The following is a 12694-nucleotide window of genomic DNA, read 5'->3' as shown; positions in this document are numbered from 1 at the left end:
ACATGAGTCTGAGTAAGCTCCGGCAGTTGGTGATGGAGAGGGAAGCCTGGCATGCTGCAGTCTGTGGTTGCAAAGAGTCGGACACGAATGAGTGACTGAACTGAACTGAACTGGGTAACTGGTGAGAATGTGAAATAGCATAAGCACAGAGAATATAAGACTTACCAGATTTGAATGGGGAGGAAAAAAAAATTGGTCCTTACCCAAGAGGTTAAGGACCCTTGGGTTATGATACTTCCAAAAGTTATGATACTTCCACTCCAGGAGATAAGTGTATTGTTGACTGGAGAGGAGATGAATGCGTGGGAGGTGAGGACAGAAGTTTCTCTAGACATTTCCAGCAGATGCAATCACAATTAAACAGGCTCACAACACATCCTGTTATACCAGGCTGCCCCTAAGAGAAGACCAGAGGGCTCTTTCTTTTAGTGGCTAACTGGGTGTGGTCATGACTTTCACTGACAGCTGTCAGCAGGTCAGGCTGCACATGCATATATGATCCAACCAACAGCACCACCCTAATATTTGTTCCTGTATTCAAGCTGCAGCATTTTAAAAATATCACCGTACTTTGCATATATTCTAAAGTCAGCAGGATTCAGTTCATTTAGGGAACAGTCTGGTTACTAAAGACAGAAGGTTTGGTACAAGGTATTATTGGCTGCAAGTGTCCAGGCCGCCCAGGGGGACATTCTGTGCCCAGGTTGCTCAAGGGGACTTACAACTTCAATAGGCCTGATGTATGCATCTGACTACCTGAACGTGCAAGCCCTGGGTGCAGAGCTGCTGTCTTCTATCTTAAAAGCTGAATGAGCCTTTGTCAGCATGTATTCCACTTGCTATACATTATCTTGTCATGAATCTGTTTCTTTTTATTCTCATGCCAAATATCGACTTTGGCCCCAGATAGTTTTACCCAGATGAGAGAATTATCCTTGGTCTTTTTGCATTTTTACCCATCATAAGAACCTTGTATCCAACTAAGCCACTGTCATGGAGGGCAGCTGGGGGCAGGAGTTGAGAGCACTGATTCTGGAACCAGCCTCCTGGTCAGATCCTGGCTCTGATACTTACAAGCTGTGTGACCCGGGTGACCTGTCTGTGTCTTAAGTGTCCCCACTAAAAATAGGAACCTTGGCACTACTTCCTTCATCAGTTCAGTGTGGAGATTAGATAAGTTAATACAGGGAAAGCTTTTAGGGCAGCACTTTCCTTCCGGTTCAGGCCCCAAACCTCAAAGTCATCCTCGACTCCTCTCTCTCACCCAACAACAAGGGCTTCCTCTTAAAGTAGCACCAGAATTTGACATCTTCTGGACCCTCTTCATGTCGGCCTGGATTTCTAAAATAGCTTCCTCTCTGACTCACGGCTTCGGCCCATGTCTTCATACAATGCATTGTCTACATAGCACCCAAAGTCATCTATTAGCAAATTGATGCATGTCACACTTTTACCTAAAACCCAGCAATGGCCTATGATTTCACCCAGAGATAAAGCCAAAGTCTCCACGATGGTCCACAAGGGCTTCCATGGTCTGTCTCCACTGCCGTTGCCCCTCTGTCCTCATCTATGACTACTTACTCGGCTCCCTCTGGCCCAGCCATACTGGCTTCCTTGTGTTCACTGGCCTGTGCTAAGCACAGTCCCATCTTAGGCCCCAAGGTTTAGCTTTTGTCTCTGCCTCAGAGTCACTTCTTCTCAGCTAAACCTCTCATTTACCGCCAATCTGCTCAGATTGCAGTTTCTCAATGAGGCAGGCCTTGTCTACCCTATTTACTACTGCAACCAGCACCTCCCTTTGCCTTGTACTTTCTTTGTTCCATACAACTCTTATTACCTTCTAACATGCCCTACAACGTGCTTAGTTATGATTTATATTGTTTGAAGGTGAAAAGTGAAAGTGTTAGTCGCTCAGTTGTGTCCAACTCTTTGCAACCCCATGAACTGTAGCCTGCTAGGCTCCTTTGTCTATGGAATTCTCCAGGCAAGAATATTGGAGTGGGTAGCCATTCCTTTCTCCAGGGAATCTTCCTAACCCAAGAACTGAACCTGGGTCTCTTGCATTGCAGACAGATTCTTTACCATCTGAGCCACCAGAGAAGCCCCCATTTATATTGTTTTTTAGAATGTCTTTCTCATTAGAAAATAACCTTCTTGAGGGCAGACGTTTTTGTCTGTTTTGTTCACAGCAAGTTCCTAGAACAATGCTGGCATATGACAGGAGCTCAAAAAATATAAGGTTCTCTTCCTCTGCTCATTCTTTTACTGACTTATTCATTCATCCAACAACAGTTTGTTAAATACCTAGTATGTATCAGATTCTGTGCTGAACACTGAGTATAAAAAACAAGTCAAATAATAGCAATCCCCACAGAGATTTACACTTGGGTAGGCGACCCACTCCAGTACGCTTGCCTGGAAAATCCCATGGACGGAGGAGCCTGGTAGGCTGCAGTCCGTGGGGTCACTAAGAGTCGGACACGACTGAGCGACTTCACTTTCACCTTTCAATTTCCTGCATTGGAGAAGGAAATGGCAACCAACTCCAGTGTTCTTGCCTGGAGAATCCCAGGGACAGGGGAGCCTGGTGGGCTGCCGTCTATGGGATCGCACAGAGTCAGACACGACTGAAGCGACTTAGCAGCAGCAGCAGCAGAGTTAAGTAGGCAAAGAAGTCAAGTATCCTAGCTGAAAGTGATTTTTAATCTGCATGATGTAGTGACACAAAGGAGAGAGAATTCTCCCTGGCTGAGGGCAGGACTTCAGAAAAGGATTGAAAGAAGAAGTGGTATCAGCTGACTTATGAAAGATGAGAGGCTGTTTGTCAAAGAGAAAATGAAGACGAGAGTGTGCCCAACAGGCAATTCCAGGTGAGAAAAGGAAAGAAACGGCCTGGCATGAGCTTAAGAGAAATGTGTAAGGTGAATGCAGTGTTTCAGCTTCAAGGGTGCAGGCCCAGGCCCAAGACTGATTGGGATGCAGGAAGGAGGAACATGTGGTGAGTTGATTTTGGACACGTTGAGTTTGAGGGGCATCCCTCCATCTAATCTTTTCCTCAGGCACTAGTGTGATGACTATTCTTTTTAGGCGATGAGGTGAGGAGAGAAGAATAAAGGGTGGTAGCTAAAGAAATGTGGGATTGAGGGATTTTTTTTTTTTTTTTTAAGAAGAAGAAGCATACACATGTTTATTTCCTCTAGGAATGGCTTGAGAAGAAGAGGGAAAAATTGCATAAACACAGTGGGGAATGGATGCACCCAGGAACAGAGGCAGATTTCAAATAATCCCCAGCCTCTAGCAGGGCTCTGCTGAGTCTGGAGAGCATACATTTGTAGTGGTCCCAATGCACATAATTGTGTTTGGCCATGATCGTGTGGGCACAAAGAGGCTTGCATTGACCAAGGTAGGGGTTTGCAAGAAAGATGCCCCAGAACAAGGAAAGGAGGATATTGAGAATGCCGGTAAAAGCAGATGAAGTGATGGAGCTGAAATCAGGACTCTCAAACGACAGTGGTGCTTACTAAGCTCCTTATGTGTCTCATGCAATAACATCCTCAGAACATGCCTACAAGATAGGTACAATAAGGAAATTACAGATGAAGAAATTAGCACTTATACCATCTAAGTAAATTGCCCAAGATCAGGCAGTTTATTAAGTGGTAGCATGCCTGCATGCTCAGTCAAGTCCAACTCTGCAGTCACGTGGACAGTAGCCTGCCAGGCTCCTGATGCCAGGCTCCTCTGTCCATGGAATTTTCCAGGCAAGAATACTGGAGCAGGTTGCCATTTTCCTACTGCAGAGAATCTTTCTGACCCAGGAATCAGATCTGTGTCTCTTGCATCTCCTGCATTGGCCACTGTGCCACCAGGGAAGCCCATCAAGTGGTAAAGCTGGTATCAAACCAAATCTGTTTGATTTCTTACTCTTACTCTTACTCATCATGCTATAGGGCAAGGAGGGGTTGATGGAACAAGGGAGTGAACTGATTTGCAAGTTCAGCTAGGAATGATGAAAACCCAAAATAACAGTTACTTAAACAAGACAGAAATTCTTTCTCATGTAAAGTTCCAGCCATATGCAGTCAGAGCTGAGTTGGTTGCAGTCAAGTATTAGAGGCCTAGAAACTTTCTGATAGCTCTATCGAATGTCACTTCCATTCCCGTAGTTATCTCATGATCCAAAATGGGTGTTGGAATTCCAGGCATTATGAATACATACACATTTCAGCCAGTATGAAGGAGGAAAAGGATAAGAGAAAAACTTGATCTCTCCATTTAAGGACACATAACAAAAGTGACACCTCATTGGCCAGAATTTAGTCATAGGGGTTACATATAGCAGAAAGAAATCTAGGAGGTGTAGTATTAATTTTAGGTGACTCTGTATCAAGATAAAACCAGGGACTCTAGGGACTTCCCTGGCAGTCTAGTGGTTAAGGCTCAGAGCTTCCATTGCAGGGAGCATGGGTTCAATCCCTGACTGGGGAACTAAGATCCTACATACTGCACAAAAAATGAAAATAAAAAAGGCTAAAAAGCTTTTTTGTTAAAAAAAGGGATTAAAACCAGGGATCTTATGACTATGGAAGAAGGTGAATGGGGATATTGGAAGACACAGGTTGTGGTAAGAAACTCAGTGTGGAGATATGTAGCACTGTGTGGCTCTGGAAGTGAGAGGTGACACGAAGTGTATGATGGTTATTGGAACTGAACAGATGAAGAAATATCAGGCATGGCGCTGGATGGGTTGTCCACGTGAATGCTGAAGAGCCTCAAGACGATGAATCTTGGCATCAAGTTTAGTCAAATGTCAAAGAGCTCTGAATAGGGGTATAAGGCCAAGAAGAAAGTAAATGACAACCATGACAAAAGCAAACTGATAAAAGCCTCAAAATCTGGGATGCACCTGTATTGGGTTATTTTTTAAAATTAACTTTAGTATAGTTTTAGATTTACAGAAAAATCACCAAGTTAGCATAGGGAATCCCATAAATGCTTACCCAGTTTTTCCCATTATTCACATGGTATATAAGTATGGTACATTTGTTACAATTAATGAGCCAATAATAATACATTATTATTCAGTCCATACTTTATCCATACAGATTTACTTAGTTTTTACCTAATGTTGTTTTCTGTTCCAGGATTGCATCTAAGATACCACTACATTTAGTTGTCATGTCTCTTTAGGTTTGGCTCCTCTTGGCTGTGATAGTTTCTCAGACTTTCTTTGTTTTTTGATGACCTTGACAGTTTGAAGAGTACTGGTCAGGTATTTTGTAGAGTGTTTCTCCTTTGGAATTTGTCTGACGTTTTTCTCATGATTAGATGTTTTACTAGTTTTTAAAAGGAAGACAATAGAGGTAAATTATCACTCATATCAAGGATACATACTATCAACATGACTTTTCACTGCTGATATTAACCCTGATCACATATATGATTGAGGTCATGTTACTCTTCATCTTTTTATACTTTATTGTTGGGAAGAGAGTCATTATTTATAGTAACACTTCCCGATACCCCCTTGAGAGCTAAGCTTCTGCATAAATTATCTGGAATTATTCTGCTTGAGTAAGTTGCCTATTCTCTCCCATTTATTCATTCTCTCATTTATTCGTATGGACTCATGAATATCTATTGTATACTTTGGGTTATAATGTAATACTACCTCATTTAATTTGTTGCTCAAATTCTTCCAGCTTTGGCCATTGGGAGCTCTCCCAGGTGGCTCCTGTGTCACTTGGACATATCTCTACTTCCTTACTTTCTGGCACTGCAAGATGCTCCAAACTTATCTTGCATATTTTCTGCCCCAGTCCTAGAATCTGCCAATTCTGCAAGGGCCCTGGTTTCACTGACTGGAGAATGGTGTTAGAAATCAAGATGTAGCACCAGGTATGCTCATTACTACTGGGGTGTCATTGCTTCTAGACCTTCTCAGCTGACGAAGCAAGAAAGTATATGTGTACACTAACCAGTTTACAAGCCTATATCTATAAATGTTTACATATGTAACATCTGTATCTATATTAAGATAAGCATAAGTTCATATTAATATCTTCAATTCTAATCCATTACTAAATGGATCCCTCTAGCTTTGCCCCTTGCTTATCTGTAACTCCATGAGAAACCTGGCCCTAGTATCTACCATGCATTTACTTAATAGTTCAATTCTAGTATACACAGGTAACAGTTTCAGAACTGTTAATGCACACCCCACTTAATCAACTAGAGTTCCTTTTCTTTTTAGAGACTCCACTCATTTCCACAATTACTTAGATCAGCAGCTTTGCCCCTCATCCTCTTCAATGAGGTTGTTTCATATATTTGTAGTACAGTTAGATTATTTTGTTGCATTCTACCTTCTATCTTGGAACCCTCTCACCTTCTAAGCAATTTAAAAAATGTTTTGCATAGTTTTAGGTTGACTCTTTGTGCTTTAAAACTCTTCTGAGTTGTGACAAATATGTGGTGTCAAATACCCACCATTATCACGCAGGATAGTTTTGCTGCCCTAAAAAATCCTCTATGTTTCACCAGTTCAACCTTTTCTCACTTCGAATCCCTGATATTCACTAATCTATTTACCATCCCTATAGCTTTGCCTTTTTCAAAATGTCATATGAATAGAATCATGTAGTATGTAGCCTTTTCCAGATTAGATAGTTTCGTTTAGAAGTATGCATTTAAGATACCTCCATGTCTTTGTGTGGTTTGAGAGCTCATTCCTTTTTATTGCTCAATAATAATTCATTGTCTGAATGTACAACATTTCTTTATTCATTCACCTATTGAAGGGCATCTTTATTGCTTCCAGTGTGGGAAGATTATATGTAAAGCTGCTATAAACATTCATATGCTGATTTTTGTGAGGACGTAGGCTTTCAAATCATGTGAGTGAATGCCTAAGAGCACAATTATATAGTAAGACCATATGTTGCTTCGTAAAAAAACTGCCAAAATTTCTTCCAAAGTGGCTGTACCACTTTGCATTCCCACCAGCAATGAATGAGAGTTCCTGTGGTTCCACATTCTCTTCAGGATTTGATGGTTTCAAATTTTTGAGTTATAGACGGTCTAATCAGTATATAGTGTTATCTTTGTGTTGTTTTATTATTAGTTTCCACTTTCCTTATAACAGGTAATATTTCAGTTCAGTTCAGTTGCTCAGTTGTGTCGGACTCTTTGCGATTCCATGGACTGCAGCACGCCAGGCTTCCCTGTCCATGACCAGCTCCCGGAACTTGCTCAAACTCATGTCCGTTGAGTCGGTGATGCAAACCAACCATCTCATCCTCTATCATCCCCTTCCCCTCCTGCCTCCATCTTTCTCAGCATCAGGATATTTTCCAATGAGTCAGTTCTTTGCATCAGGTGGCCAAAGTATTGGAGCTTCAGCTTCAGCATCAGTCCTTCCAATGAATATTCAGGGTTGATTTCCTTTAGGATTGACTGGTTGGATCTCTTGCAGTCCAAGGTAATGTTTAGAATAATCAATTTCTTTCTATTCCTCACATGGAATGCCTTCTATTTTCTGATCTTTGCAAATTTCCCTGCATTATCCAGCCTTTGTTCAAGTGCTTTCTCATCTGTGAAATCTTTACAAACCTTTATGAGCCCTTATCAGCACCTTCCTCATTTGACTTTCTATTGCACTAAGTGGAGTGACATCATGCTTGTATCTAACTTAGTCATATTTGGCTACAGATCCACAGTCTTTACCTGTGATTATGAAACCCAAGCTTTTTAGTTTGCAGCAAATGTATTTGGTTGCCAAGCCTGACTTGGGCAGTGAGAAACCATCTTTTTAGTCATCTGCACAGGATGAATAGTTATATATTTTAGTGCAGATATATGGATGTGTTTGATTATGTCATGCTGCCCAAAATTGTACTGTGATGTTAAATGATATACTGCACATGTACCACATATTCTCCTCAAAAACATCCTAGGTTACATTTAGTAATCCTCAGTGGAGTGGCATTATTTAAATTGGGAGACAGGGGTGGGGAGGAAATGGATCTGAAGAGGCTGAGAGATACCTTAGGCTCCTGAGGGTAGGGGAAACCTTCACCTTCCTTTGATAGTATCTCTGGAGAGAAATGGCTGTGAGACATCAGACGGGTCTAGAGAGAGCCTAGTAAAGATTTCTGGGCTGTGAGGCTGATCCTAATGTAGAAAGGAGCTACTGAATCCTTGGGGACAGGGGGGGAATGTCAGTGGGCATCATGAGAGCCATCTCTAAGATCAGATGACAAAAACTATTCTCCCCCACCCAACCTTCCCATACCTTGAGAAAATCATGGAAAGAACTAAGGGTATATTTTTATCTGTTAAATAGGACCAAACAAATAATAATAATAGTCAGGGTTAGAAATTAAGTTGGAATATAAAAAAACAGAAGTGGTTCTCTTTCTTGAAGTCATGAATTTGGGGGCTAAGAATCATACCTGACATAAAGTGGAAAAGTTACATCTAGTCCTCATAGAGAAGTTGATCCATGTTACTGAAAAAAACTGCCTAAGATCTCACATCTTAGATGTCCTTGTATCAGCATCCAACCTGAGTACGGATTCACAGATCTATGCAGTTTCTGGTTTCCATTAGTAGACATCCCTGTGGCATAATGTGGTCAGTTTGCTTACATTATGGTTCTGTTCCATATATTTTCCCCACTTGTGTATTGTGTAACTCTCCAGCTTCCTTCTTTGTACCATTTTTCAAAGTGAAACAAGATAAATGCTTTCCACAATTCTCTTACCCATTGTAAGAGTAATCACAGTTCCTAAGAGAGAGGCTCTAAGACTGTGATTTTTAAGAATATAAATCAATTTCAGACCTATAGGCAAACTAGCCTAGTATGGCAATTCTTCATTTAAAATCTATTTCCTTTGCCATTATTTACTTCTTTCAGTGGAGAGCACTTTTGCATAAAAGTGCAATATATTTTGTCCTCTTTTTGTTGAATCAAAAAGAGTTACTTTAAAGGAGTAACATCTAATTTCTTTTCTTCTGCTGTAGGAGAAAAGGGGGGATCTGTTGCTGCTGGTTGGTGGTGACGGTGGTGATAGTGGTCTGGGCATTGGTGATGGTGGTGGGGTGGTGGTGGTGATGGTGGTAGTGATGATGGTGGTGTGGTGGTGATGGTGGAGTGGTATTGGTGGTCCTGGGTGATGGTAATGGTGGTGTTGGTGATGGTGATGGAATTGTGATGTGTGATTGTTTTTAATATCTAGTGGCTTCCTTTGACGCTTCAATGACTTTTCCTACTTCTCTTTTTCTGGACTACTATTGACTACCATAGACTAATTACACAGATTCTTGTTGGTCTTCCTTCCTAGGGTCAAACACATGAATCCCCAAAGTGAATGTTGCTATTATTTTTAGAATATTTTATCTATGATTCACTATCACATTGTCATTTTGTACAGTAGTCTTTCTTGGCATCTGTTAAAAGTTCTAACACTTCAGGGTTGTGACACCTGTACTGCAATGGACTTGATCTTTGCCTAAATCATTGCCATATGCCTGCATAGTTTTCTTTCTCTGTTTTCAGCTTTATTAAGGTATAATTAACCAATAGAAATTGTATATATTTAAGGTATGCAACTTGATGTTTTCAATACATTGTGAAATGATTACCACAATCAATCTAATTAACATGTTCATCACTTTATATGGTTACCGTTTTCTTCTTTCCTCTTTCCTTCCTTCCTTCCTTCTTTCTTGCTTTTTTTCTGGTAAGAACATTTAAGACCTACTCTTTTAGCAAATATCAAGTATTTAATAACAGTATTGCTAACTATATTTACCACATAGTACGTTAGATATCCAGAAGTTTTCCATCATGTGCAGCTGAAGCTTTGTGCCCTTTGCCGGTATCTCCCCATTTTCCCCTCCCAACTAGCCCCAAGCATCCCCCATTCTACTCTCTGCTTCTATGAGTTTGGCTACTTTAGATACCTCATATTAGTGGAAGCATGCAGTATTTGACTTTGAGTCTGGTTTATTTCACTTATAATATCTTCCATGCTCATTTATGTAGTCACTAATTTTTTCAAATGTGTCCTTGTAGGGGATATATTTTTGTGGCTCTACATTCCCAGCGGGCAAATATATATGACACAGTTTTTTAAGAATTTATTTATTTATTTTAATTGGAGGATAATTGCTTTACAATGTTGTGTTGGTTTGTTGTATGATGAGAATCAGTCATAACTACATATATGACTCTTGAACCTTTCTCTTGAACCTCCCTCTGACCCATCCCCCACCTCAACACTATTTTTAATAACTGAAGATAATCTTGGAGAATACGAAAAGGACATGGACTGCATTGATAAATAACTGTTTGCTCTGATAACTGAGGTAAGAAATGTGTCAGTGTTACCGTGGCTTATAAACAGATGATGGATTCTTCAATACTATAAAACCTACATGTCAGATATTTCCCCCTAATTAGTTGGTAACTGAATTACGTAGTGATTCGTCAGTTTCTCCTTTCCTTATTTTTATAATTGTTGAGAAATGGAAAAGATTGTTCAAATAAGACAGAAATGTGTGATTTATGTGTTTAGAGGCAGTGGAGGAAAGAAGGGTCTGTGTATCTGTAACTGGGAAGCCTTCAAGGAGAAGAGCACAAGGACAAATCCATGATGCTTTGATTGTTAAGATGTCATTTTTTTTTACAATGTTTACAGTATGAAACTTCAATGCTTAATTGATTGTACCCTTGCAGTTCCTGTAGAAAGTAAATAATTTTATTCTAGTTTAAGTACAGAATTAGAAGAAACAGCTTGGTTATTTCCATTATTTTTTTTCTCCTAATTCTTCTTTTCAAATACATTGTTTTTCCCAGTCTAATTTAAAAAATAGTATAAGCAATGAGTAGAAAATGTGGAAAACACAAAAAAGTACAATTATAAAATGAAAAATCTACGTATATTCTCCTCCATCCAAAGAGATCCACTGTTAAATTTTTTTATAAATTTTGGATCAGTTTCAGTTCAGTTCAGTTGCTCAGTCGTGTCCGACTCTGCGACCCCATGAACCGCAGCACGCCAGCCCTCCCTGTCCATCACCAACTCCCGGAATCTACCCAAACCCATGTCCATTGAGTCGGTGATGCCATCCAGCCATCTCATCCTCTGTCGTCCCCTTCTTCTCCTGCCCCCAGTCCTTCCCAGCATCAGGGTCTTTTCCAATGAGTCAACTCTTCGCATGAGGTGGCCAAAGTATTGGAGTTTCAGATTCAACATCAGTCCTACCAGTGAACACCCAGAACTGATCTCCTTTAGGATGGACTGATTGGATCTCCTTGCAGTCCAAGGGACTCTCAAGAGTCTTCTCCAACACCACAGTTCAAAAGCATCAATTCTTCAGCACTCAGCTTTTTTCACCGTCCAACTCTCACCTCCATATATGATTACTGGAAAAACCATAGCCTTGACTAGACGGACCTTTGTTGGCAAAGTAATGTCTCTGTTTTAAATATGCTATCTAGGTTGGTCATAACCTTCCTTCCAAGGAGTAAGCGTCTTTTAATTTCATGGCTGCAATCACCATCAGCAGTGATTTTGGAGCCCCAAAAAATAAAGTCTGACACTGTTTCCACTGTTTCCCCATCTATTTCCCATGAAGTGATGGGACCAGATGCCATGATCTTAGTTTTCTGAATGTTGAGCTTAAGCCAACTTTTCACTCTCCTCTTTTACTTTCATCAAGAGGCTCTTTAGTTCTTCTTCACTTTCTGCCATAAGGGTGGTGTCATCTGCATATCTGAAGTTATTGATATTTCTCCCGGCAATCTTGATTCCAGCTTGTGTTTCTTCCAGCCCAGCGTTTCTCATGATGTACTCTGCATATAAGTTAAATTTTGGATAAGTACTGGCAAATAATGCTATATAAACAACCTCAACATCTCAGTGGTTTACAGCAACTAATGTTTATTTTGCAACTCGTGGGTCTGTGGGTTGGTTGGGTTGATTTTGGCTGGACTCAGTTAGGCCGGGCTATACGCATCAGGTCTAGGCTGAGTCCATCTCATGTGACTTATTTGGGCCCCAGCTTAAGACACAGCACTAAAATTTTTCAGTAAAATGATATGAAGAGGGCATAAGCTAGGCTGATAAAGAGTGGGTAGGGCTACAAATGAAACAGCATTGGCCATAAGTTGCTAATTAATGAAACTGGGTTTGCTATACTATTCTTTCCATTCTTTCATATGTTAAAATTTTTACATAATAAGGAGTTAAATTTGTTTCCAAATACTGTTTTTACTAATAGAAAATTCTATAATACCAATTCTTTAAGCCTGCATGCCATATTATTATTATTATTATTACTTTATAGCAAATACTGTGTGTCTAACCTATGATCCTGTAATGGTCAACAGTTGATCTTAAGATCCTTCCAAAGGTCCATCAATTTTTATTGACACTCCAGACTTGTTGTATTTGTTTGATTCAGTGTGTTTTCAATAATAGGTCCAGATAAAACTGGAAAATATCTTAATAATGAATATAGCAGGATCACCACTCTCTCTCCTGCCCCCTGGGGGAATAATCAAATCAAATCCAAAGCAGTTCTACTGTTTTTTTATTTATAGACCATCTGTCATTGTATGTGTTTTCTACAGATTCCCAGGGCTTATGAGCATTATAACCAGCCATTCCATTCTTCTGTTAAACCC

This window comes from Giraffa tippelskirchi, chromosome 8 (genome assembly GCF_054371585.1).
Source record: "Giraffa tippelskirchi isolate mGirTip1 chromosome 8, T2T-mGirTip1v1.2.pri, whole genome shotgun sequence".
In the NCBI taxonomy this organism is placed as follows: Eukaryota; Metazoa; Chordata; class Mammalia; order Artiodactyla; family Giraffidae; genus Giraffa; species Giraffa tippelskirchi.
Note: the sequence above shows the minus strand (reverse complement) of the source record.